General features: G+C 38.0%; 1 protein-coding gene across 15 annotated transcripts in view; it reads left to right on the plus strand.

Moving 5' to 3' along the window:
• HHLA2 (HHLA2 member of B7 family) overlaps nt 1-24,655 on the plus strand; it is a 236,807-nt gene that overhangs the window by 157,031 nt on the left and 55,121 nt on the right. For 7 of the 15 annotated variants that reach the window (XM_056793440.1, XM_056793438.1, XM_056793441.1 and 4 more), the window contains one exon: nt 8,901-9,078. The exons of 1 other annotated variant lie outside the window; for it this stretch is intronic. The gene's annotated coding sequence lies outside the window, so the exon portion shown is untranslated. Of the gene's footprint in view, nt 1-1,403; nt 1,511-8,900; nt 9,079-15,385; nt 15,569-19,193; nt 19,274-24,655 lie in introns of all 15 variants that reach the window. 7 more of the 15 variants (XM_056793442.1, XM_056793439.1, XM_056793446.1 and 4 more) reach the window with 4 other exon arrangements.

Here is a 24,655-nt window from a genome sequence, read left to right on the forward strand (position 1 = left end):
TTTTTATTTACTATGATCCAGTATTCAAAGTTTTCATATTTCATGAGGAAGGAAAAAAATTGCAAAGATAAACAATCCATGGCTTAAAATGTATTTTTCTGTTGATGTTTCCCTTAAAAACACTCAGTCTGATTACATCTGATATTTAATCTCACATTAAAGTGGTTAGGTGCTGCAGTGGATAAAGCACCAGTCCTTGATTGAGGGAAGACCTCAGTTCTAATCCAGACCTATATCCTTACTAGTGATGTGACTCTGGCAAATCACTTAACCTCTATATTTAACTAAATTTCCTCAACTGTAAAATGGGGATACTAATAGCACTTACCTTGCACGGATGTTGTGAGGATCAAATGAAGTAATATTTGTAAAGTATTCAGTGTAGCGCCTGGCTCAAAAAGGGCACTTAATAAATGCTTTTCCCTTTCCTACATTAGACTCTTTTTTGCATTATAATTTTTTATAGATGTGGTGTACCAAGCCTGAAGGGAGAAAGACATCTTCTTGAGTTCAAATCTAACCTCAGACCCTTACTAGATGTGTGACCCTGGGGGAGTCACTTAACCCTTTTTACCTGAGTTTCCTTATCTATAAAATGAACTGGAGAAGAAAATGGGAAACCACTCCAATATGTTTGTCAAGAAAATTCCAAATGTAGTCATAAGAGTTGGATCTGACTGAACAGCAAGATATTTTTTTACCTCTGAAATTAGATTTTCAGCTACTTGAAGGCAAGCCAGTAATTGCCTACATTTAAAATTTAATAATTGCTTGCTAAATTGAGCAAAAAATGTTTTTTTCAGTTTCAACTAAAGAAACAGATTTCATATCTTCTAATTTAAGATGTCAGTTTGAAGAGATGAATACTCGAGCTATGATTTCACTGGTATGGAGAGCCAAGGGATGAGGAAACTCCCTTTGTCAATGGTGGTTAGAACCATTGTTGCAATTTAGAGTTGCTTAAAGCACAAAGATAAAAATCCTTGCTCTGGGACACACAAGGAAGAGGTAGGATTCAATGGGGGTGGTTCTGAGGCTCAGAGAGATTAATGACTGACTACACAAACAAATACTTTGACAGTGATCAAGAAGAGAATCGAAACTAGATCCTCTGATTCCAAATCTAATTTTTGTTCCTCTGTTCCACCCTACCATTCACAGAATCGTAAAACAAGCCTACAAGTCCATACTGTTAGTAATGAAAAAATCTGGAACACTAATGAATACATTCTGGAGTCCTCCAAGAATAAATTAAAGAGAAACTAGCAAATACATTACAAAACCTGTTAACTCTCTGTTGTTCAGTGGTTTCAGTTGTGTCTGATTCTTTGTGAACACTGGGGAGTTTTTTTGGCAGAGATACAGGAGTGGTTTTCCATTTCTTTCTCTCGCTTATTTTTCAGATGAGGAAAGTGAGGCAAAAAGGATTAAGTGACGAGCCCAGGATCACACAGCTAAGAAGGTCTGATGCCATATTGGAACTCAGGAAAATGAGTCTTTTGGACTCCAGGTTTGGCATTCTGTGCACTATACCACCTAGCTTCCCCTGTTATCCTTCCCGTTGGGTGGAAAATTTAGGTTTTTAAGGGTGTATTTAGTATTTGAAGGTATATTTAAAAGAAAAATCTTAATTAGGTCAGGATTATTAAAACAAGATGTTTTTAAATATGGTGTACAATCTGAACAATGTAAGCAAAGAATCAGATTTCTGATTGGAGCAAGTTAAATCAGTCATACTTCCTAGAGACTGTAAAGAAAAGATTACAGCGCAAGATGGCTTTTGCAAGAAAAAGCAAGAGATGGAATGTTGAATGAACTGCCAATCAACCAGAGGAAGAGATGATTCCAAAGAGAATCTGGTCAGGAGGCAGTTAAGAAGCCAGCAGCTGGAACTGAGGCAATTCTTCCTTTGAGACTGTTGGGAAGAGACTGGCAGACAGACTTGCTCTGAATTCCTGATTATCTATTGATGGAGTACTAGAAAGATTGGGAGCTTAGCTCTGAAGAATCTTGTTAATTTCGTTATCCATATCTCCCCATAGAAAATTAACCCTGTTTCCTGAACTTAACACCTTGCGAGAATCCTTCAATTGACAGGAAACCCTTAGAGATTAGGGAAACCTTATTCCCCTCTCACCTTCTCCATTTCCCTTATTTCCTTTACTTTAAGAATAAAACCCTTTTTTAGTAAAGATCTAGATTGTGAGACTAGTCCTTGAAACCCTCTTAAATCTTACCATTTGAGGAAAGCCATTTGAAGTCAGCTGAGAGAGACAGGAAGTGGTGTGGGGGGAAAGGAGTGCAAAATCCAGCTTTTGTCCTAGCCAGTTCCTGTGTCCTGGTCCTTATTACCATATATATCCTTGTAATAGTGTCTATTACAAGACTGAGGAAAAGGGTTTTCAAATGTAGGTATGACCCCTAATTCATAGTGACACAGTTTTCTCCTTATTGCTGAAATTTAAAAGAAAATTATCTTTCTCTAGCCCTACTTTCTAGCATCTTGCTTTCATTACAGTCAACATTACCTGTTGAGGTCTTGAAGTCACTATAAAATCTACTGTGCTCCTAGCTTGATGAGAACATTTGTTGAAGGCCATTGGATTAGTTCTTTGACTATAAGGCATTTTTCTTTACTGTTTACCCAGTTGTTGCTGATTTGCAACCTGGGTCTGTGCTGCTTCTTCTTCTTTCTTCTTCTTTTTTAAGCCCTTAGCTTAGAATCAATATTGTGTATTGGTTCCAAGGCAGAAGAATAGTAAGGAAATGGGGTTGAGTGACTTGCCCTGGGACATACAGCAAGGACATATCTAAGGTCAAGCTTGAACCCAGGACCTCCTGCCTCCAGGCCTGACTCTAAATCCATTGGGCCACCTACCCACCTTCTCTTATGTTTCTTAAAATCCAATCCTGTCTTAAAACTTAAATATTCTTTTTAAATTTTTTTATTTGAATTAGTTTATTTAGTCAATTTAGAACATTATTCCTTGGTTACAATAATCACATTATTTCCCTCCCCCCCTCCACCCACCCTTCCTATGGGTATTACTTGTGTCCTTGATCAGAAACTATTTCTATGTTGTTGGTGTTTGCACTAGGATGTTCATTTAGAGTCTACAAACCCAACCATATCCCTTCGATCCATGTATTCAAGCAATTGTTTTTCTTCAGTGTTTTTACTCCCACAATGTTTCCTCTGAATGTGGATAGTGTTCTTTCTTGTAGATCCTTCCAATTTGTTCAGGATCACTGCATTGCCACTAATGGAGAAGTCCAGTACATTCGATTGTACCACAGTGTATCTGTCTCTGTGTAAGATGTTCTCCTAGTTCTGCTCCTTTCACTCTGCATCAATTTCTGGAGGTTGTTCCAGTTCACATGGAATTCCTCCAGTTTATTATTCCTTTGAGCACAATAGTATTCCATCACCAACATATACCACAATTTGTTTAGCCATTCCCCAATTGAAGGGCATCCCCTTATTTTCCAATTTTTGGCCACCACAAAGAGTGCAGCTATGAATATTCTTGTACAAGCCTTTTTCCTTATTATCTCTTTGGGGTACAAACCCAGCAGTGCTATGGCTGGATCAAAGGGCAAGCATTCTTTTATCACCCTTTGGGCATAGTTCCAAATTGCCCTCCAGAATGGTTGGGTCAATTCACAACTCCACCAGTAATGCATTAATGTCCTGACTTTGCCACATCCCCTCCAGCATTCATTACTTTCCTTTGCTGTCATGTTAACCAATCTGCTAGGAGTGAAGTGATACCTCAGAGTTGCTTTGATTTGCATCTCTCTGATTATAAGAGATTTAGAACACTTCTTCATGTGCTTATTAATAGTTTTGATTTCTTTAACTGTAAATTGCTTATTCACGTCCCTTGTCCATTTATCAATTGGAGAATGGCTTGATTTTTTGTACAATTGGTTAAAACTTAAATATTCTTTAAAAAAAATAAAAAAGACACTTGATGGACAAGGCGAATTATGCTCTGCTCACTCCAGTCAAATAAAAGCAAGCTCTAACCCTCAATTAGTTTCTTGGGCAGAAAGTCATGATCCTGTTTGTGGATAGCATATAGCTACAATCAGGCGCTATGTACACAATGGGAGTTAATCATCTTTCAGTGGTATCCCACTTAATGATAGCATTATGGTCTTGTGGTTAGTCTATGGAATTAGTCCGTCATGATATTGATGTCTTGGATGACCATGGCAAATAGACGATGAGGTAGGTGGTCCCAGAACTGAAGAGAGTGGGCAACATTGCATTAGGAAAACTGCTGTACTTTATAAGACCTTAAACTGCTCTCTGACAATATAAGTCCATCATAGAAAAAATTAATTACATCTTTTCCTTTGAAATCATTCCCATTTACTGCCCTCACCACATCTCCAGAGAGCTGTCCCTTAAAATAAAATTTAAAAAAATGTTAAAGACGAGAGGGAAAAAAATCAACAAAACTAACACACACATGAAAAGATTCAGATGTTGGGGGCAGCTGGGTAGCTCAGTGGATTGAGAAGCAGGTCTAGAGATGGGAGGTCCTAGGTTCAAATCTGGCCTCAGACACTTCCTAGTTGTGTGACCCTGGGCAAGTCACTTGACCCCCATTGCCTAGCCCTTACCACTCTTCTTCCTTGGAGCCAATACACAGCATTGACTCCAAGACGGAAGGTAAGGGTTTAAAAAAAAAAAAGATTCAGATGTTATATATGTTCCACACTCATAGCTCTCTCTCCTCTTTCAAAGAATGAGTTCATGTCTTTTCATATGCTAATAAATAAATTTAAAAAACCTGTTCTTTACATAGTTCTTTGAGGTTTGTACATTTCTTTATGAATATTATCTTATTTGAGCCCCAGAACAACCTCGGGAGGTACATATTAATGTTATCTCCCTTTCATAGATGAGAAAATTGGGACTCTGATAGATTGAAGGGCTTATCCAAGGTCACACAGTTATTAAGTATCTAAGGTCAGATTTCAAATGACGTCTTCCTAGAGTTCCAAGTTCTCTATCTGTTGTGTGACTTAGCTGCTTCTATCTCTTCTCTGGGGTAGACTTTAGTCATTGTAAATTCATTAGCTTTCAATTTTAATTGATTTATTTGTGTACTGGTTCTACTTATTTCACTTCATTCACATTATCAATACATCCATAAATTTATTCACATTAGTTCATATAAGTCTTCCCATAGTTCTCTGTTTTCTCCATAATCAGCTCAGTATTTTGCATTACATTCAAGCACCGTGATTTGTTTAGTCATTCCCCAATGAAAATCCCTTCTTTTTCATGCCAACCTATTTCTGTTGATACTGTATAGTTAAAAATCATGGCATACCGTTATATTCAAAAAGCATATTTGCAATGGAAACCTTTGAGGCAGGCATGTTAACCTGTTATACTTCATTGGTTATATGTTGTACTCACGTGTTATATAATACATAAAACCAAAGAAAGACCATTATTATGTAATCCAAATCTTCATTTTACAGTTGAGGAAGCTTAAGCCCAGGAAAGCTAAATATTTTGCCTAAGGTTTCCTAGAAGAATATGTATGGCTAGAAAAGAAAGTATGCCATTTATCGTAAAAAATGAGGAATAGCAGGTTGACTGATAGGATATTGCAGTGATGTCTCTAGAATACTAAAAGGATTAAAGGGAGGTCAATCCTGTCTGCTGGGTATATCTTTCATGGAGGATTCATGGGACAAGGGTAGCATGGTATGAGAAAGTGCGGATGGTAAAATGTAGGCTCCACCAGCGGAGAGAGTTCCCAGATCCATGAGATTATGGGTCCATTGGACTAAATCTTATGGTAAAATATTAATTTTTTAAAATAGAAAAATACTAAGAGAACATAAAGATGATTGAAAAATAAGTGGACAAAGTGAAAGGCACATTGTCTGATGTTGCTTGGAAAAATAATAGTAAGTTTAACAATTCATATTTGTTTAACTGAACAAAAAAACGGAAATAGAGCTTGTCTACCTAAAGAAGGAAAAAAAAAGTGTTTTTAGTCAGATATAATGCTGATAATTTTAGAATTCTTTAACCTCAATAGGATCATTGCTTATCCAGAGCTCCCTATTCATGCCTACAGTATGTCATCCCTCTAAATGTCTTGTCAAATGAAAGTGCAAAGCTTTCTTGACATTTGAAGACTAAGCATTTAGTTTAGAAATTGGAAAATTAGTCAATTGATTTTTAAAAGGAGAATATCTTGAAACAAAATGCCAAAGAAGCACTTTTTAAAGTGTTTGTTAGTTGGTATATAACTTGTGAAGTTTTTATATTTAATGACTTTTTTGAATTGTCATCAGTAGAAACCATACTAGAAATTCTAAACCAAAATTGTTAGAACAATTCAGTTACCTCAAAGACCTAACTTTAACTATCAGAATATAAAAATTAGCAAGTAAAAATATTAGATATGCTGATCATTTTTAATTTTTATTATTCTAAATTTTAGGTAACATTATGCATGTATGTTTAAATGTAATTTCTTATTGTGAATTTCTATTTTTCCATGATAAAATATTAAAAATTCCAAATTAGTCTATTTCCTAAAATGGTATATTACACATGTATCATTTTAGTGAAAATGCCAGATGTTTACAATTATTATCTTTAAAATAAATTATTATTTTCAAATCATTACTAACAATCTAAATTATTTTTCTTTTAAAAAATTACTTTTTTTTCAGATAAATATTTTTAAATTAACCTATTCAATCTAATGACTCCTTCTCCCATTGAGTAAATTTTTAAGACCTCAAAAAACAAGTCCTTCAATACATATCTCTATAGTCCAAAAAAACCCAACTTCAGCCATGACTGAAAAAGTTTGTCTTTCTACATTATTAGTGGATCTCTTCTCTATCAGCAGGTGAATGGTATGTTTCATCTTCATTTTTTCAGATTCCTAAATTTTTTTGCAATGATCAGAATTCTAAATCCTTTCAAAGTTTGTTTGTTTTTGCCACATAGATATCTGTCTTTACTATAGGTTAAGAAACTAATGAAGAAATTGAGAAGCAGGTAGATGAAAATGCTGCCCAAAGTCACAGAGCTATAGAGGCATAAGAGGGACTAACACCTACGTCTTTTACTCCTAAACCAATATTCTTTTCAGTCTTACTCAATGCATTCTTCTTGTTTTCTTTCTTCTCTCTCTTTTTCTGAAACCCTTATCTTCTATTTTAGTATCAGTTCTAAGACAGAAGAGTGGCAAAGGCTAGGGAATCAGAGTTAAGTGATTTGCCCAGGATCACAAAGCTAGGGAGCTATCTAGCTGCCCCTCTTGATGTTTTCAAAGATAGCAGAGTGCCTACTATCTATCCGATCTTTCCCTTAGTATTATTAATCCCTCCTCTTCATCCTCTCCACTACAGATTCTATAAATGTGATGGTGAATCTATGGCACATATGTCAAATGGTAGACAGAGTCCTCTCCATGGGCGCACACAGTATAATATATGATATTGGAGGATATATTAGATGGATAAATGATAACTAATGGATCAGGTAGTTACCTTTTTTTGCCTGCCCTCCTCCCTTTTATATCTCCTTTCCTCCCCTGTTCAGTTTCCCCTTCCCCCTTCTTTAGCCTCCTTCTAAGTCACTCAGGGTGAGCAATGTTTCAGAGGAAATACTCTTTTCTCTTCTTTATCTCAAATAAGGGTTTATTGGGGAAAACAGGACAAGATGGAGGATGGAAGTAAGAGGGTTGGGATTTCCCTATTATCTACAGGGAGTCTTAGGTTGGAGGATATTGAGAGAAATGGCAATTCAGTCACTACTATGAAACAGAGCAAGTCAGAGAGAGATATATGGACTATTGTCCTTCTTCTTTTGCCTTCAAATCAGCCAAGCCACCTCCAACTTGATTATCCCAAGTCCCAGAGATAAACCCAGCTTCTTCCTTCCAAGTCAACACTACCAGTCAAAATCCAGAAAATCAGTCAGCAGTTGACTCTTGCCTTCCACAGTTTTCCGGTAACATTTCAAATGGAATATTTCTTTGATTGACAGCTCCTCACATTCTGGGTCTTTTCCTGGGTTTTAAACTAAGCACACCCAACTACCTGGATGAATCCCTAATTCAGTTGGGGGGAAGCAATAGCTTAAAGTGGGTATGCAAGAAGCACCCACAAAGTGAAGAAAATCCCCATCCCCTCTCCCAGTTCCAGCAGCAGCCTTTCACTTTTGCTGACAATCCCCAGGCCCAGCACATGGGGATGATGCTCTTTTAGGATGAATGGGTTAATCAAGAACCCTTCCAGTATAAGTGCTTTGTTATGGGTTGGATCACTGACCCTTTTCCTTTTATGCATTTTTCATGCACTGTGTAGAAATTGCACAGGGAACTGTCACCTCCAGGAAGGGAATGATGACAGTCCTCTAATTGTACATACTGGTCTCCTAATGTAACACCGGCAGCCACACCCCTGCACGCAATCAGGGGGCGGAGCATGGCATGCAGTGGGGGGTGGGCACTGGGTCTCTAAAAAGTTCCAAAAGGTTCCCCATCACTACTCTATAATATTTTAGAACAAAGTTTTTTTTAATAAGTAAACAAATTAAGCTAAACTAAATCTAAGCTAAAAAAATATGAAATTTCTTTATAATAAGTTGGCTTCTTTTGGGAAAAAATGCATTTATCTCTAGCCAGTGGTATCTCAAGTGGGAAAGAAATGGCAGCATCTAAAGCATGTTCGATTTGCTGAGTTAGTAAGTGAGAAGTCATGTTTAAGTGTTTTTTTCCCCCCTTGGAAAATGTAATTCCCTTAGCTAAATGGGTATGCCTCCAGTCTGCTGATGTTTCCCTTCGAGAAAATGCCACAGGACCTTTTTTACGAAATACAAATAAGCAGAATTTTCATTTTCCCAGGTGCTCTGGAAGGCAGTACTTAAGGGATAGCTCTAAGCACCTGACTCTGGAAACTGAGCTACGGTTAACTTGGAGCAAAAAGGGCCAAGAAAGAAAAAGAAGAGTTACCTGCAGTGATACATTGAACTTCATGGAATGAAGGTTCTTTCTGGAGGTGGAAACTTTGGTCATTTTGAAGGTAGGCAAAAGAATGATCAGGTAATGACAGTTCATTTTCCCTTGGTGGTAATCATCCAAGAAACAGGTATTGGGCACAGTTGGCAGCAAGGGGGTGGGGGGGGGATCTAAGAGGAAAAGGAAAAGGAAAGTTCTCTGCTTTGACCATTCCAAGGAGGAAGTGCTATTATTATAGGGATGCTACCTATCTGGCCTCAGTGGCAGGCAGCATCTTTGCCCAGAGATGAAGCAAATTAACTCAGAGGTGCTTGCTTAGAGCAAAAGGGGAGGAAAAACCTAGCCTCGATGAAGATTGCACAGCCAAATTTAGTAAGTGACTAGTGGATGTCTCAGGCAAATTGTCCAGGACAGATCATTCTGAATCAGGGCTAAAGATAGGACCTTCAGCCTTCCAGACAAGTAACAAAGGCAGCATCTGTAAAGAATGGTGCCCTGAATGAGAAAAGCATTTCCAAGGTAGTTCTCAAAAGATCTCCTTTAGGCCAAGGACTCGATAGGACTCAAAGGTACCAGAAATAATAGCAGAGGGAAATACAGATTGATGCCAGAAAGGATGATCTTGAGAAGTCCAAAGAAACTCTTTTCAGCTAAAAGTCTGGGAAATCGCTGCTGGGAAGAATTGTGACTGATACCAGAGGTAAAGGCAAATTTTCTCATTCTATACAATAGCACCAGAATGAGCCAAAGACAGGAAGGAACCAGGGACCAAGAACCCAATAAGCCATGCCAGTCATGCTAACCTTGGCAAGATGTTTGGCAAAATTCGAATCAGAATCCTAGATCTACAAAACCAGAATATACTGCCTAATAATCAACTATGAATGGCTTAGCTATTCTCAGCAATGTAATGGAACTTAGGAGGGAATGTGAGTCTAGGATCAGGACTGCCTGGGCTATTCTCTAACCATTAAGCCAGAACCAAAAGAGCCACTCAACAACACGGGCCCCTCCAAAGAAAGGGCAGTGCACTGTCTGTAGGCACAGATGGGCTAAAGGGCTAAAAAGAAGAAGAGTTGGTCTAAGCCTTAGAAGGCAAGACTGAAGAGTGAACCTTTCGTGACTGTGGTTAGGGCAGTGCTCAGGAGTGACGCTGATTGTTGGAATCTGAACTGACCAAAAGTGAGCTAATGAGTGAAATAGCAAGCTATAAATAACCTCAAAACTTCCCCACCTGCTAACTTTGCATGATCTGCATTCACCTGAACACCTTGGGCGCTATGCATGAGAGAAACAACTTGTAAATGTTCTTTGAACATCTGATGATTGCTCGCAACCCAACTGATAGTCTTTCTACTGTAAAAAGAATTCTTGGTCCAGCTTTGGTCAAAGCAAATGGCCCCTAAGACTCCTTGAGTTCTGAGATTCTGTGATGCTGTTAAATGGCAATGAGAGGTAGATGTCTTAAACCTTTAAAATAACTACACTGTGTAATTATATCCAGAACCAAGAAAAGAGGTTTTAAGTTGACATGGACCCTATTCAATGGTGGGAGGAAGGGTGTGGAGGAAGGACGAGGTTTAGGCAATGGGGATTTCCCATAATATCTCTTCGTCTTATTCTTTTCCTATCTAAAGTTTCCCTTGAGACCATCAGAATGCAACTTGTGTATTGGTCTCTACACCAAAAGTTAAAGGACCTTCAGCCCCCATGTAGGCACTCAGGATAATATAATAGATATAGAAAGACTTTATTTAACCTGAAAGTAAATGCAAAGGACTGGGACACAAATCTACAAGCTGTTGAGAACACTTCTTCTTTCTCCAGGAAGCCCCATCTAGTCAAGGATCTATGAGGTTTCAAGATTGGCATTTCTACTATGGGTTCAGACTCCCCTCTCAAAACTCAAGAGAAAAACCTTACATGTTACTCAGAGTCAACCAAACCACCCTTCTAATGATCCCAACTCCCCCAGGTACCTTTGTAGTCCTCCAGAGCTAATGTTAAATAAATCCTCGAGATCGCCAATGAGTGGATCCCCTTCCTCAGAACCTGCACAGTTCACATAACTCATAGTTTAGGTTTTCTCTTCCACATTATGGCTTTGACCCTTCATGTTTCATTGCTTTGGCTGCTGCTTTATCCACAAACTCATTTGATTGCCCCCAAATTCCTCCACTTAGTCCCCTCCATCTGCTGAGAGTTTCCTGGTGTGTGTTGTTCTTGGAAGGAATTTTCCCTAGCTATTCTGCCATAATAACATTCCCTGCCATTTTCTTTTTGGACTCAATTATCCCCCTTTCCTCAAAGCTTTAAACATTTCCCTGTTTTATTTCAGCTCCTTTCTACAAATAACCTAGATCTAACATATTGGGAAAAAAAAAACAAACCTTGCCATTTACCCTCTTTTTCCATCTAGCATCCTGAAAGTTTCCCCTAGGTGCTATTTTGCTCACATTACACCTCCATGGACCAGTCAGAATTTTTTCCTAACCCATAAACCTGATAATCCACAGGAGTGCCATGGCCTAATGGTTGTCTAATAAACTTTCCAGATTTCTTATTCTTTTTCATCTCTAAAGCAGTTGAATGTATTGAACAATTGAAACTCTATTCATCTGGCCACTTTTACTGTCATATCCTGGTTTCCTGGACCTGGCTGTCCTTGCTTATTCTACTTATTCCTCTCATCTCATATGTGAGGTCAACCATGACCCTTTTCTTTGTCTATGTCTCCATTCATTTATTAACTGTATGAAGATGGGCAGCAAGGTGCTGAGCCTGGAGTTAGGAAGAACTGAGTTCAAATCTAGTCTCAGACACTTACTAGCTGTGTGACCCTGGGCAAGTCACTTAACCTTGTCTTCATTAGTTTCCCCATCTGTAAAATGAGCCAGAGACAGAAATAGCAAACCACTCCATTATCTTTGCTAAGAAGACCCCAAGTTGAATTATGAAGTTGGGCATGATTGAAACGACTGAATAACAACAAACAATGATATAGTGGGTAGATACTAAATTCTGTCCTTAGACACTTATATCATCCTGGACATGTCATTTAACCTTTATCTGGCTCAATTTCCCCATTTGCAAAATGGTGATAATAACAAAACCTACCTCCCAATGTTGTTTTGAGGATAAAATGAGATATTTTAAAGTACTTTGCAATAAAAACACTACATAAAATTATTATGTGAATATTAATTATTATCATTAACTCCTAAATCTATACATTTCATCTTAATATTTCTCTTGAACTCTTATTCTGCACTCTAGTTTCTGCATTGAACATTTCTTTGGGAAAGCCCCACCACCAACTCAAATGTAGCACTTCTAAAATTAAACTCAAATTAAATTTCTGCTCTCAATTGCTCTTCCTCTTGACTCCTATTTCCTATCAATCATCTTTCTCCCAGGCACTAAATTCAAAATCTCATTCTCCTCAACTCTGCTTTCTCCTTTGTTCCTCATTTAATTAAATATTCAGCTGTCTTTTCCTTTCCATCCAGTCAGTCAACAATGTTTATTAAGCACTGTCTTAAGCCCGGTGGGAGTGGGTGCAAAAATCCAAAACATCCCTTCCAAAGCCCCCCTAGTTCAAGCCTTCATCATATCATAAGACTATAACAGTAACCTCCTACCGTATTATTCAGTGGTTTTCTTGTGCTTACATAATGGTCGTGCAAAGATAATGATTTCTTTTTGTCATCTGATTTTTTTGGTTCCTTAATAGTTCATTCTTGAAAAATTCTCATCCTTCTAAGGTCAACTACCTCAACAATCTTCGATTCCTGATTCTAAACTAAAGTTCTTCTTTGAAGTCCATTCTTCTTGAGTCTAACTTTGGTGAACTGACCCCAACAATATAGCCTCAGGTGCCAGTCAGTACCTCCTGTGCAATAGATGGCTTCCTTCTAGTCTAGCTTCTTTTCAGTTCTCAGAGTTTGATAAGATACAATCCTGGCCTTTCTGTATTCCAGTTGGTGTCCTTTCCAATAAATAATGTTAAGCGAGTCCAGTCTTTTTCCTCATATATTTCTTCTTCATATCTTCACAGTTAGCATAGAACCAAATGTTACACATGCATATTTTTATTTGTAAAACCTTCTGAAGACTGAGCCTATGAATCTATAAGCACGTTGTTGGAATAGATGATCTCTCAGGTCCCTTCCAAGTCAAATAGCCTATGATTTTGTGATGATCTCTTTTTTCTTTGACTGACTACTTACTGTAGCTTGTTCTTAAAAAGTTAGTGGAATAGTGAATGTTCAGTTATTCCTACTGGCCGATTCATAACTGACAAAACAATTATACAAAATATGATGCATTTGGGAGGAAAAACATGAGTGCAAATGGACTTCAAAGCTAATCTTATAATTTCTCTGGTTTCCCTACATGGGTTGAGTTGTTTTCTGGAATATCTGCCCCAGAAGTTCCCAAGGAGCATAAAGCCTGTATCTTCTCAGGAAAACAAAACAAAACAGAAACCTCCTTTGCTCTGATTTCCAAAATGATTACTTGTAATCACTTATCTTTCAATATGTAAAAAATCTTTTCATTGGACACACCCTAAGTTTTGAGGAAACCCATTATCTTGTGAACAAGACTGAGCAAGATTCAAGTCTGAACTGGTATTAATAAGGAACTCCACCTCTCTGTGGGAATGTTATTTGATGCTTTTCACAGCAAATGGACCAAATTTGTTTGTGAGATCTCTATAGGATCACAGATTTAGAAATTGGAAAGGAATTGTGAGAAAAATAGTTGCTCTCTACTAGTGCATGACCAAATGCTACACATGTCCTATTTTTTATTTGCAAAGGCTTCTATATTTGTAAAACCAACTCTTTTGATACCCCTACTGAATTGGATCAGTATCACAAAGTGCATTGTGATTTAGTATCAGTGTTTGTATTAGTGAGTTAAGCAGAAAAGGATTCAATTTGAGTAAGTGATGTTAGTGATGCTAATGTTGTAGGAATAAGTTATGTACACTAGAATTAATTAACTCAACCAAATATGAGAATTCCTTACTTTAGTCAAATATGGGAGATCCCTTCTTAAGTTGAAAATGTAATTTCACTTCCTCTTGGAAAATCATGTGGCCTTTATCTTTCTGGAATTGGCCAACAAAGAATTGTACCACCTCATTCTAATTTTTGGTATCCCCTCAATAGCTTTAAAGGAAAATTTCCCTCCAGCAAATGGGAACTTGCTAGGGAGAGAGATAATGCAATATGTATACAAATCACAAAATCTAAGATCATTAGAGAAAGGAGACCATTAAGCAAATGAGGAAAGACATCATGGAGATGGCAGCTGAACTGATTCTTGAAAAAAGTTCATAATTATTTATTTTAAACCCTTATGTTCCATCTTAGAATCAATACTGTGTATTAGTTCAAAAGCAGAAGAGTAATAAAGATGAGGTAATTGGGGTTAAGTGACTTGTCCAGGGTCACACAGAAAGTTACTTAGGTCAGTTTTAAACCCAGGACCTCTTGTCTCGAGACCTGTCTCTCTATTTACTGAACCACCAAATTGTACTAGCAAACAAGAATTTATTAAGCACCAACTATGTGCTGAGGCATTATGATGAGCACTGGGGTTCCAAAGAAAGGCAGACATAATTCTTGCAGTGGAGGAGCTCAAATTCTAAGGTGGCATAGACAATATGCAAATAATTATATTATATATAAGATATATATGTACATATATATGTTTATACATATATATATGAGATATATACCCAGTTAATGGAAAGTAATGTGAAAGTAAAAAAAAAATAGATTTAACAACTTAATATATATAGGATCTGAAGAAGAGGAAAGAGTCAAGGATGACTCTGAGGCTAAGAACCTGCATGACTAAAAGAATGGTGGTATTAGTGTTATAATGGAGGGCAGCTAGGTGGCACAGTGGCCAGATCCCTGGACTTGGAATCAAGATGACTCATCTTCATGAGTTCAAATCCAACATCAGATACTTATTAGCTCTGTCACCCTGGACAAGTCATTTAATCCTGTTTACCTCAGTTTCCTTACCTGTAAAATGAGTTGCAGAAGAAAATAGCAAACTACTCCAATATCTCTGCCAAAAAAAAAAAACAAAATGGGGTCACAGAGTCAGACATGACAGAAAATAACTGAACAACAACAATAACATCATCATAAATAATGGTAATTGGAGTAGAGTATGGGAGATGATAATAAGTACTGGTTCGAACGATCTGAGTTGCAGATGCTATAGGACATCAAGGTAGAGAGAGCTATGAGGCAGTTAGTGATGTAGGTCTAGAGTTTAGGAGAAAAATTAGGACTAGATTTAGTATTTGGTAGTAATCTGAATGGAAATTATCTTTGAACCTATAGGACCTTCAGAATGATCAAAGGAAAGTTTTGTTCTCTTACCAAGGAGTGCGCTGGTATATACAACAATAGAGGGCAGTGGATTGATGATGATCCTACCAAAGACACTTGAGAATGAATAGACAGTTGGAGAACCAAGAGAGAACATCATGGAATCCAGGGAAGGAAAGAGGATCCAAGAGAAAGGTATGGAGAGAGGACTAAGGAAAAGCCATTAGATTTAGCAGGCAAGAGATCATTGATAACTTCGGAGAACACAGATTGAGGAGGCTGTAGAATTGTAACCAAGAAAACAAGGGGCTGAGAAGTGGGTGAGAGAGCTCCGACTGGGAGTATCTAGCGTATATAATCCTTTCTCTTTTAGCTAGGGAAGGGAGAAGAGATATGCTGAAGCAGGACATTAGCTCGAGGGGGAGGCAAGGTGACAGTGAATATTTTTTAAAAATAGGCACATCTAGATATGTTTATAGGTATGAGAAAGGAGCCATAGTTAAGAAGAGATTAAAGATAAAAAAAAGAAGGAAAAATTGAAGGAATGATATGGTTTAATGGGCTATTTCATGCTAAATGAGTAATCTTAAGGAACCAATAGTAACTCCTAGGACTTACAGGAATAAATCTTTGATATAATAAGACCCTAGATCCACAGGAGTTGTGTTGCAAGACTCACCTGAATGGCTGAAATGGGGGATATAAGAGATGTGAGATTTAAAATGGTTGAGGTCTTAAACTGTAGTGATTAAAATATTGGAAGATATAAATTGTGATAGATATAAGAGAGGGTGATTAAATTTGACCGCAGAAATATGTTTCACTACAGTGTCTGGGGTTTAAAATCAAATATAAGGTGGTCGCCAGGGAAATATTCCCAATTATTCAAATACCCAAGTCAATTGGGTTTTATAGAGATTTTAATTAACAATACAATGAGTAATTAAAGAGAGAGAGAGTAAGAAAGGAATAAGTATGAAGGGCCTCAAGCCAATATGGCCTAGACCTGAGTCTTAAAAGAGTAATCAGTCAGTTTTTTAACACTCACCACAAGGTCTGACTAAACAAGGATACTAGTGACACCAGGCCAGCGTCCTTCCTCAAAGAGTCTTCCAGCCAGAGATTTTTTCAAAGGGCCTCTCTCAAGAGCCTCCAGAGCTCCTACCCCAGAGGGACAGAGCCCCTCAGAGGAGCTCCTCAAGGAGCTCTCCTTCAGAATGAGATCCTCCAGAATGAGAATCAGAAATCGAGATTCTTGAATGAGATCCAAGCTCTTATTTTTAAGGGCAAAATTTCCTTTGTCACCTCCCCTAAGCCCTTACATCTACCAATCACTGTAGATGTTTCTAAAGGACCGCCCATTTTGAATTCACAGCTGAGTAGTTTTAATCTCTTTAGTAAGTCAGGAAAAAATGCTGCTGTGTCGACAAATTTCATTAGAAAAAACCTCTGAATAAGTTATCACCCTTTTAGGTTTAAGTAGTTTACAAGTTGCCCCACCTTTATAGGTACTTAGTATCCCATTGTATCAATTCTAAAACAGTCATGACTCAAAGAACTTCCTGTCCCTTCCATAAGCATGGATCAAAGTACTTTCATTGTTTAGCAAGCAGTTTTCTGTCCTAAAGCAGTCTTAAGTAGGGTGGAGCAGGGACACTCCCATAGCTAGGAGCCCCCACACTCAAGTAGAGTTCTCACCATCTGCTAGGGAATTTTTTTAAGTAGAAGATTCCCCAATGGGGGAAACCCCTAACATTCATAAGCCTGAGAAATTTTGAGGTTTACAGAGAACACTTGTCAACCTCATTTATGTATGTATGTATATATATATATATATATATATATATATATATGCCCTCTCCTCATTCTTGTCCTTCTGCTTGATACTTCACAGTCTCCCCTGCAAAACCCTGAAAGCAAGAGGTAGAAGTGGAAAAAAGTGGAACTGGAAAGTGAAATCAGAAGAAATTATTGGTGAAGGGGGTGCAAGTGGACCTCCAGCTCTCCTTGGTTGACAGATAACTGAAATCATGAAAAGCATGGATGTGGCCCCCACTCTACTAAAATTCAAGGCTTCTTATTAGATTGGTGGGAGGAATTTTTTTGGGGGGAGGCAGTTTTTTGGTTCTCTTCATTTTATATATGCTATGTTTCATTAAAGAATGAAGTTTTTTTAGTAAATGCTAATAAGAAAGTATTCCTAGAGCAGTATGACATTAAGGGACCAGAGTAGAGAGTTTCCTGTTATGCCATAATTTCCTTTGTAAATTTCTTCTAGGGGTAGCGTGCTCTCCAATACCCTCACACCTTGCCAAGGCATTGCCTTAATAAAGACCCAGAGTGGGATAGATCACCTGATGAGGGCTTTCCTCAAAGGGTTTTAGAACAGTGACTGTTCATGGCATATCTGTGAATGATATGAAACATTGCTCTCTTCTCAGAAAAATAAATAAACTTGGCATGTGACTGCAGTCAAAACCAGTTCTTCAGGATTTAAGTTTGTGTTACTCTTCCAAAAAATTTATTAAGTTTGTGCCTTACATTAAAAATATATAGACAAATATATATGTCTTGCTTGTTTCTAGTAATCAGTCCTTTCTCTGGAGGTAGACATACACAAGTTATTCTTCAAATAATATTTCTGTTACTGTATTATTTGCATTTCATTCTTGATAATTTTCTGGAGGTCTTTCCATAGTTTGAGAATGACTAATTTATGGACTATGTCTAATAAGTTACTTAAGGATATAACCATGGCATTAAAAAAACCAATCTATTTATTTTTATCTTCACAAATTATCTTGATGATGCAAGTAAAATACATAACACAGTATAAATTACTATATTGCTATACTCTAGTCTGTTTATATTATCTTCTTGCTTAGTTGTCCTTCAGTTGTATTTATTTCTTCATGACCCCTGTTCTTGGCAAAGATACTGGAGTAGTTTGCTATTTTTTTCTTTCCTTTTCTTTAAACTGTTCCCTTCATTCTTAAATTAATATGGTATATTGATTCCAAGGCAAAAGAGTGATAAGGGCTAGGCAGTTGGAGTTAAATGATTTACTTAGAGTCATTTAGCTAGGAAGTGTCTTAGACCAGATTTGAACCCAGGACTTCCTGTTTCTAGGCCTGGATCTTTATTCACTAAGCCAGCTAGCAGCTTTGGTTTGCCATTTTCTTTTCTAGCTCACCTGACAAATGAAGAAATGGAGGCAGACAAGATTAAGTGACTTTCCCAGGATCATTCAGTTAGTAAGTATCTCAGGCTAGATTTGAACTTGGGTCTTCCCCATTCCAGGCCTGATGCTCTATACATTGCACCACCTACCTACCAACTTCCATGCTATAGTTATTGATTTATTCTACTAAGTTACTCTGCCCAGAGCCATAACTAAAGTAGAATGACTAGGACTTTGCCCAAAGATACAGACAGAATAGCACCATCTTGGACTATGCATTTTATTATAGGCAATTAGTTGCATCTAGGCAAACTTACCCCAAAGTAACAGCCACCCTTGTGATTGCAGCCTTATCTTAGGACCATAGTTCCTTCTCTCCTTGAAATTCCTAGCCCACAGTCCTTCAGTTATGTAAAAAGTAGGATTCTTTTGGAACTTGTAGCTGTATACAAAGTGGCTTTCCTTATCTCCTGCCCATCAGCTCAGGTGCAGAAAGGTTTAGAAATCTCTTCTTGTGACTCATTAAAGAATAAAGGAAATAGCTTTAAGGCTATTATAGTGAAGCTATATCTATAAAATTTTAAAGGTTTTAAATACCAAGTAGAACTGACAAATAGTCTGTTGTGTCTTTTGTCCAAGGACCAGCCCAAGTTCATAAAGACTGTTAATTGGAAAACTGGAAGCTATAGAAAAAATCATTTTCTAATTATCCTTAGTTGGTAAGTTTGATTCAAACCCATTCCTTGGTAGTTGAGGTCTGATATTGGGGGGAAATAGAACTATCATACGTCATCAAAAGATATTTAACAACAGTACAACAGCACTTAACTTGGGTAAACAAGTTCCCTCTCACTTCCCTATATGGTCAGCAAGATAGGGTTGGTGACTTGAATGGCCTTGGGGCATCTGCCAATTCTGAAGAGACCATGTGACTTAATATGGCTGAGCCATTATATGCTAGTAAGAGATTAGAAAGCCACACAGGAATGGTCTGAGACTATAAGGAAACTAAGTCAGTAGAGAAACCCCTTGAGCCTCAGCTCCTTGGTCCAATCTAGACTTAAAGATAGTTTCCTCACCTTTTAGGGAAAAAAGCAAACAATTTTCCCTCCCTGCCTCCCTCTCTCCCTCTGTCACTTCCTTCTTTCCTTTATCTCTGTCTCTCCTGTCTCTATTTGTCTCTGTCTCTCTGTCTGTCTTTGTTTCTGTCTGTCTGTCTCTCTCCTGTCTCTGTCTCTATCTTTCTCTTTGTCTTTGTCTCTATTTCTGTCTCTTTCTCTCATATGTGGGTACATAGGGAGGGGAGACCTTGGTATGTATTGAACTTATACACAGACACACTTGGAATTGAGAGGTTTGGATGAAACAGTAGAGAGAGCAGCATTATCATTGAAAAAAGCCCAGTTCCTGAAATATTTTTCCCCATTTGAATTAGCTTATTTAGTCAATTTAGAACATTATTTCTTGGTTACAATAATCACATTATTTCCCTCCCTCCCCTCCACCCACCCTTCCCACAGCCAACGTGCTATTTCATTGGGTATTACTTGGGTCCTTGATCTGAACCTATTTCCATGTTGTTTGCACAAGGATGTTCATTTAGAGTCTCCATCCCCAACCACATCCGTTCAACCCATGTAATCAAGCAGTTGTTTTTCTTAAGTGTTTTTAGTCCCACAGTGTTTCCTCTGCTTGTGGATAGTGTTTTTTAGATCCCTGCAGATTGTTCAGGGACATTGCATTGTCCCTAATGGAGAAGTCCATTACGTTTGATTATACCACAATGTATTAGTCTCTGTGTACAATGTTCTCCTGGTTCTGGTCCTCTTGCTCTGCATCACTTCCTGGAGGTTGTTCCAGTCTCCATGGAATTCCTCCACTTTATTATTCCTTTGGGTACAATAGTATTCCATCACCAACATATACCACAGTTTGTTCAGCCATTCCCCAATTGAAGGGCATCCCCTCGTTTTCCAGTTTTTGGCCACCACAAAGAGCACAGCTATGAATATTCTTGTACAAGTCTTTTTCCTTATTATCTCTTTGGGGTATAAACCCAGCAATGCTATGGCTGGATCAAAGGGCAGACAGTCTTTTATCGCCCTTTGGGCATAGTTCCAAATTGCCCTCCAGAATGGTTGGATCAATTCACAGCTCCACTAGCAACAGTTCCTGAAATAATAAAGGAGACTATGTTGCAATTAAGTAATTTGTACTGTATGAAATCATTCCATCCAATAATACTTTATTAACTGCTATAATTCCAAGCACTGGACTAGGCAGTAGAGATACAAAGCCAGGAATAAAAGGGTTCTTGCCCTCAAGGAGCTTATATTCTATCAGCAATACACACATATACAAAGCACATAAGCCTCCCTAGCATCTATGTTTCTTCTTGCTACCTCCCATTATTTTGTCTTGATCCCAGGCACAGATTTAGTGTCTGAACCAGGAAGCCATATCTGAGCCACTTACAAGTGGGTAACATTTTGATTCCAATTTCAGTAGCATCCTTTTTAGCCCAGGTGGAAGTTGTTTTATACTTCCTTATGGCTTCTTTTCTGACAGAAAATAATTTCTAAAAATATGGTTGAGAACATAAAAATAGTGCCAGAAACTCATTAACTGCCTTACTTGGCTGAACACTGAAATTTCAATAGGGCTATTTCTAAACCAGGTCTTTGTTCAAAAGGGATGGAGTATATTTTTATGCATCACCCTTTATCTTAAAGCTGAGAAATGTGTTACTGTAATTTGCTGTTCCTTTCAATAGGCATGAATCAAGTAGGTTTGAAAGGCCTGATTTTTCAGCTGGTCTGCTGATCTTTGGATCCCTTCATACTTCCATGATACATTTTGTAGATTGCAAGAGCACACTCCCAGTGGCTAATCAGGCATTTCTCCCCACATAACGATTCCATTTATAAGCACATTTAATCCATCTCTAGCTGTATGGAGCAGAGAAAGGAGGCTCTAGGGTTCCTATTCCTTTAAAAGATAGGACGAAAGAGAAGCTACGTTTTTAGTTTTGACCCCAACCTGTATTATCCAAAGCAATAACTTTAAGCATTTGAAGTGGCTGAAACTGCTTTAATTTGTTATGATGACTTCTTACCCTTGCAGGAATTAATGCTTGAAAATTGATGCCAGGTAACGCTGTATAGGCCTGTAATCCTTGTGCCCAGGGAGGCTAAGGCTAGTGGAGCTCAAGTTTGGGAGTTCCAAACTGCACAGTGACCACACTAAGTCGGGAATCAACCTAGTAAGACTTCATGGGATGATGGATCACCAGACTTCATATAAAGGGGCAAACAAGCCCAGGTCAATAGCAGAGTACATCAAAAGCCCTGTGATGATCAGAAGTGGGACTGGACCATGAATAGCCTCTATATTTTGGCCTGGACAAGAGAAGGAGGCTTTATCTTAGCTGATGATAAGGATATTTTTAATGGTGATGGGCTATAGCATGATAGCCACTATTGCACTTGTCCTTAATGCCCTAGATGCCAGAAAGCTTCTTTTACAAAAGTGTCATCTGCTAGCTCTTACTAAACCTTTACTATGTTGCTCATTTGTAAATTCAGTATAGAATAAAATCCTTGTCCATAAATTTCCCATCTATAAAGTAGGTAAACTAATATTTGGACTCTTTCCAGAGATACATATAAATAAATTGATTTGCTCTTAAATGTGAAAGGAGCCCTTGAATATGAAGTCCAATAAACCGAGGTCTTTCAGGATCTGGAGAAAGGAACTCACAGTCCCTTGGTCTGTCACTAAAGGCCCCCCACTCCACCCCATTCCCGAGTTGCATAACCTCATATTGATTCCATATTAAGTCTGTGAATGTTGCATGCAAAGAAATCTACACCAATTGGAAAGGAAGGCTTCTTTCTTGTTCCGCTAGTTGACATACATAAATCATTAAGCTGTACTAGATAGCAGGATGTGTGTGTATACACACACATTCACCCACCTAATGAGAGAGAGTGAATTATAAAAGCTGACTATAGAAGAATATGTGCATATATATGAAGTCATACAAATCAGTTATTGCTACAATATAGTATGCAAAAGAAAGAACAAATATTCAACTCTCTAATCTATTAAAAGATTCACAGAACACTTTTTGAACAAGAATGGGGCCATAAAGTCTATGCCTGGCCTTATTATGTTACTTATCTTCTCAGGCAATCTACATGCTATAAAGCGTGATGTACAATCTGCTATAGAAGGATCATTTAAAAAAAAATTCCTGCATGTCATTCTATAGCTTTTGAAATTGGGAGAGTTGCTAGATGAGCTGATGTACCTAAGGCTTCATGGATTTTTCAATTTTCTGAGAAAAGAAAAGGTTGAGGTTGTAGGAAAAGTCCTAGAGAGGCCTTTTAATTTCTACCTTTTGAACTCTTTCCTAGTACTATATCTTTACTTTCTCAGTCATTCCTGATTAATGTAGCACAGAGAGAATAGTTAAGTTTATTTAAGGGAAAGAAAAGCTAGATTCAAAGTTCCTTATAGAAAGGCAACTTGAAGTTTGTCTCAAATCACACCAAAGATAAAATCAGTCAATAATTTTGGGAAGTGAATGCTTTTAATTTAAAAAAAATATCAAAAATAGCACATGCATTTACTCTATTTTCTATTTTTTTCATTTTTTATTGTTATGTAAAACACACTTCCTTATTGGTCATCCTTGTAGGAGCACACTCATACATAACCAAAACCCCAAAATAAGACCAAAGATACATTGACGTGAAAGAAGACTTCAACAGTTCTTCCTCTGGAGGTGGATAGCATTCTCCCTCAGAAATTCAGGATTGTTCCAGATCATTGAATTGTTGAGAGGAGCCAAGTTTTCACAGTTGATCATCTTATAATATTGTTGTGTATTATAAAAGAAGTTAATTTGTACTCGAGGGGTTTCAGTCTTTCAGTATAGAGAAGGGAAAAGAGTGGATACCCCCCCTTCTCAAAGTGGGGTACAGGGGAGACATGTTTATGGTTGGCTCAGAGAGAGGAGAGGGGGTTTGAAGATTTTCCCCTTCTGCCTTCCCTCCTTAGCTAAAGCTGCTCTCCCCAATTTGCTCTTGTCCCTCTTGTCCCCCCTCCACTACTCGAGACCAAAGGGTCTCCTCTTGATCTATTCACTCCCACTCAGCTTGGGGAACAGATAACTTTTAAAGTCAATTCAATCAGATAATACGAAAAGAATAACAGGCAGGGAAGAATGGGAAAGGAATGTGGGGGAAAAAAGGGTTCCTGTCTCTATCTAAGCCCTTTTCCTCCCTCCTAGAGTTTGGGGAAACTCAGGCTTTGGCAACCTGATCCCCCTGAGAAAAAGTCAGGTTGACTCACTCCTGGGCAACTGGAGCTGAGGGAAAGTCTGCTCAGGTTTCTCTTCAGAAAGTCCCTTTCAATTGGGAAGTATTGGGGGGGGAAAGATTTCCAGTCACCAGCAGGAAAAGTGGGTAATGCTCAGGGGAAAGTTTTTTTCTCCACTTTCTCTCTTCAACTTTTCAAGACTGAGACCAACTTCTCTACCAGCCAGAGTCTTCTCCTCCTCCAGATTCCAAATTCCTGGGGCCCCTCCCCCAGGAGGTGATCAATTTCACACACTCTTCAGCCTGGCACTTTTCTTATAGGCCAGCCTCTGTCACACTGTTATTGTTTATTTTCTTTTTGAAACCAAAAATAGTTCATACTTTTTATTTACAAGGTCTTTTTTCTTTTGCTCTAACTTATAATAGAAAATATTCTTTCCTAAATGACCATTTGCTAATCATTCCCCACCTATGGACTATCACATGGTATTTGCATAGCATCTGGTCCTATCCTAATTTACATTCAGCTGTTACTTAAATGGCTTTGGGATCTCAGTTTGAAAGGTATTTCTTCCAAATATGCACATTGTAACATATACAAACCTTTGCTAGCTGTTCAGCTCTTGTCCATGTGCTTTCAGGAGTGCTCCAAAGAGGGCTGATTCATGACACAGCAGGTCTTCCTTTGTCTTTTCATTTTTTTTTGTCTCTCTGTTATTTCTCCTTTTGTATGCAAGTCATTATAAGAAATATGCTATCAGCTATGCATGTCCATTG

Source organism: Monodelphis domestica, chromosome 4, assembly GCF_027887165.1.
Source record: "Monodelphis domestica isolate mMonDom1 chromosome 4, mMonDom1.pri, whole genome shotgun sequence".
Classification (NCBI taxonomy): domain Eukaryota; kingdom Metazoa; phylum Chordata; class Mammalia; order Didelphimorphia; family Didelphidae; genus Monodelphis; species Monodelphis domestica.